Genomic DNA, 4,543 nt, shown 5'->3' with positions numbered 1-4,543 from the left:
TTTTTCTTTCTTTTTCTTACAGAAATTATTTTCTATGATTTTACAAAAAATAATATTCTAGTTGGAAAACAAATAGTAGTAATATACCGTTTGACAGATAGTAGTAATATACTGTCTATTTTATTTGACAACTAGTAATAATATACTAATGTCGTTAACAATTCAAAATATTTATTTGTAAAGTTTGTCAGAAATTAATTTTGGTTTTCTTATATAATTTCTGAGTGTTCATTAATTAAAAATAAATTCATTTTTTTTAATTATTGAAGTGTTACAGAAATTTAATTTTCTGTGTGGAATTAATTTAGTTAAATAAAATTTTATTTTATTTCCAAATTAATTGAAAAATAAAAGTTACATTCTTATTTCTTTTATTTTTATGGAATTTAATTCTGTGAATTTGGATTAATATTCTGTGTAGTATGAATTCTAATTATAATTTTGTTTTATAATTTAGAATTCATGGCTACTGAAACAAATGCTCAAACGAGTATTGGAATGGTGGTTGCAATTGCGCCAACCCCCTCTTATGTTATGACAGTACTAGTAAATCACGGTGAGAAGCTAAAGAAGTTCTCAGGAACTTATTTTAAAAGATGGCAACAGAAAATGTTGTTCTATCTTACAACTCTGAACCTGGCTCATTTTCTCCATGAGAATGCTCTTACTCTGAACGAGGATGAAACTGACCGGCAAGTGGTTGTTGCGGTCAATGCCTGGAAACATGCTGATTTCCTTTGCCGGAACTACATCTTGAACGGACTTGACAATACATTATACAACGTCTATAGTCCTATCAAGACAGTAAAGGAACTTTGGGAGTCTTCGAAGAAAAAGTACAAAACGGAAGATCCTGGCTCAAAGAAATTTGTGGTTAGCAAATTCCTAGACTTTGTGATGGTTGATTCTAAGACTGTGATCAGCCAAGTTCAAGATCTCTAACTCATTCTACATGACATTCACGCAGAAGGCATGTCTCTCAGTGAATCCTTCCAAATTGCAGCCTTAATGGAGAAATTACCACAAGGTTGGAAGGAATTCAAGAACTACCTCAAATACAAGCGCAAATAAATGTCTTTAGAAGAATTAATTGTGCATTTGAGGATTGAGGAGGACAACTGCAATTCTGAAAAGCAGGCTGGTAAGCATCCTATGGAGTCTAAGGCAAATATGGTAGAACATGCTCCAAAAACAAAGAAACGGAAGTTTTCTGGAAAAAGTTCATCACACGGCTCTAAATGAGGGGAAATTAAAAAGTACAAGTTTAATGACAAGTGTTAAATCTGTGACAAAGACGGACATCGGGCCAAAGATTGCCATAGCAAAGGCAAAAGCAAAAGAAGAACAAGCAAGAAGCCTACTCAAGCCCGTATGATCGAAATGGACAATATTTCCAATGGTGTAGATGACGCCAATCTTTCTACAGTTGTTTCTGAGGAAAATCTTGTCGGAAATCTTAAAGAATGATGGGTGGACACTGGTGCTACTCACCACATTTGTGTCGACAAAAAGATGTTCACATCTTATTCTACAGTGGACATCGATGAATAACTTTTTATGGGCAACTCCTCAACTTCCAAATTTGAAGGACAAAGGAAGATTATTCTGAAAATGACATCTGGAAAGGAACTCACTCTCAACAATGTGCTGCATGTACCGGATATTCGCAAGAATCTTGTTTCCGGATCTTTGTTGAGTAAGAATGGATTTAGGCTAGTGTTTGAGAGTGATAAATTTGTACTTACTAAGAATGAGATATATGTAGGAAAATGTTACATGTCTGATGGCCTTTTCAAGATGAATGTAATGACCATTGTACCCTCAGTTATTAATAAAAATATATCTTCTTCTTACTTGCTTGAGTCTTCTAATTTATGACATAGTAAACTAGGACATGTTAATTATGGATCTTTACGTAGATTAATTAATATGGAATGTTTACCTATATTTGACATTGATTTAAATCATAAATGTGAAATTTGCATTGAGGCAAAATTATCTAAAACTCATTTTCATTCAATTGAAAGAAGTACGGAACGACTTGAATTAATTCATAGTGACATTTGTGATTTTAAATCAATTCAAACTAGAGGTGGAAAAAAGTATTTTATTACTTTTATAGATGACTATACAAGATATAGTTATGTTTATTTAATTCGAACCAAGGATGAAGCTTTAAAAAACTTTCATTCAATATAAGAATGAAGTTGAAAATCAACTTGGTAAGAAAATCAAGAAACTTAGAAGTGATAGAGGTGGTGAATATGGAATAATTCATCAAACCACCGCTCCTTACTTACCTCAGCAAAATGGAATTGCTGAAAGAAAAAATAGAACTTTAAAAGAAATGATGAATGCCATGTTAATAAGTTCTGGATTACCTCAGAACTTGTGGAGGAAAACAATACTTTCTGGAAATTATATTTTAAATAAAATACCCCGAAAGAAAGTGAATCAAACACTTTATGAAACGTGGCATACAAGAGTACCATCCTACAAATACTTAAAAATGTTGGGGTGTTTGGCTAAAGTGGTTATTCCTAGTCCTAAAAAGACTAAGATAGGTCCTAAAACAGTTGATTGCATTTTCATTGGTTATGCCAAGAATAGTAGTGCATATCGGTTTTTGATTTATAAATCAGAACATACCGAAATGCATGTAAATACTATTATTGAGTATCGAAATGCATCATTCCTTGAACATGTATTTCCAAATAAGACTAGACAAGAGACTAGTACTAATAAAAGATCTTTTGATCCTATTACTAGTAATGATCAAGAACAAGATCAAGAACAAAAGCAAGATCAAATTGATGAAGAGGAACCTAGGCGTAGTAAACGTGCTAGAACCTCAAAATATTTTGGTCCAGATTTTCTAACATTTTTGTTAGAAAATGAGCTTTTAACTTTTAAAGAAGTTATGTCCAATCTCGAGACTCGTTTGTGGAAAGAAGTTATCAATAGTGAAGTTGAATCCATCTTACAAAATCACACTTGGGAATTGGTGGATTTGCCACCAGGTTGTAAACCTCTTGGGTACAGGTGGATTTTCAAAAGAAAAATGAAAGCCGATGGATCAATTGACAAATACAAGGCAAGACTTGTGGTCAAAGGATCTAGACAAAAAGAAGGTCTAAATTACTTTGACACATACTCACCGGTTACTAGAATAACATCCATTAGAATGTTAATTGCTATTGCGTCTTTATACAATCTAGAAATTCATCAAATAGATGTGAAAACCGCTTTCTTAAATGGTGAGTTAGATGAAGAAATTTACACGGAACAACAAGAAAGGTTTTTCTGTTCCAGGAAAAGAAAAGAAAGTGTGTAAATTGGTTAAATCATTATATGGTTTAAAACAAGCGCCAAAGCAATTGCATGAGAAATTTGATAAGGCAATATTGTCAAATGGATTTAAAATTAATGAGTGTAACAAATGTGTTTATATTAAAAATACAGACAAAGGTTATGTCATTGTATGTCTTTATGTAGATGATATGCTCATCATAGGTAGTAATAATGAAATGATTAAAAATATCAAGAAAATTTGACATGAAGGACATAGGCATTGCTGATGTAATTCTTAGTATGAAAATTACCAAAACATCAGAAGGTTTTGCTTTGTTACAATCTCAATACATTGAGAAAATACTTGACAAATTTAGCAAAGATGATGATCATCTTGCTAGAACACCTGTGGATGTTAATTTGTTTCTTTCTAAGAATGTGCAAAAAAGTATTTCTCAATTAGAGTATGCCCAAATTATTAAAAGCTTAATGTATTTGATCAACTGCACTCGCTCAGATATAGCTTATGTAGTAAGTAAATTAAGTAGATTTACTAGTAATCCAGAAGTAGAACATTGGAAAACTATTATAAGGGATCTTAGATATCTCCGATTTGCTCGTAACATTGGGCTTAATTATACTAGATATCCAGCAGTACTTGAAGGATATTGTGATGCAAATTGGATATCGAATACTAGAGACTCAAAGCCCACCAGTGGGTATGTCTTTACTCTTGGTGGGGCGGCTGTATCTTGAAAATCTTCCAAACAAACTTGCATTGCTAGGTCTACTATGGAATCAGAATTCATAGCTTTAGACAAAGCAGGGGAAGAGACAGAATGGCTTCGCCACTTCCTTGAAGATATTCCAATGTGGCCAAAACTGGTGCCTGCTAGATGTATACATTGCAATAGTCAATTAGCAATAGGTAGAGCACAGAGTCATATATATAACGGTAAGTCCCGACACATTCGTCTTCGACATAACACCATGAGACAACTACTCTTTAATGGAATTATTTCCATTGAATATGTGAAGTCTAAAGACAACATAGCGGATCCACTAACCAAAGGGTTAGCAAGAGAGCTAGTTGAGAATTCATCGAGGGGAATGGGACTAAAGCCTATTAAATAAGAGTTACCACAACGGCAACCCAACCTGGTTGACTGGAGATTCCAAGATCTAAGTTCAAAGGGATAACCGAGTTGTGAATAACTTAGAAGGATCACTGGAGAGTCTAACTCCTACCCAT

The sequence above is a fragment of the Camellia sinensis genome, chromosome 11, assembly GCF_055761805.1.
Source record: "Camellia sinensis isolate YWXY chromosome 11, ASM5576180v1, whole genome shotgun sequence".
Classification (NCBI taxonomy): Eukaryota; Viridiplantae; Streptophyta; class Magnoliopsida; order Ericales; family Theaceae; genus Camellia; species Camellia sinensis.
Note: the sequence above shows the minus strand (reverse complement) of the source record.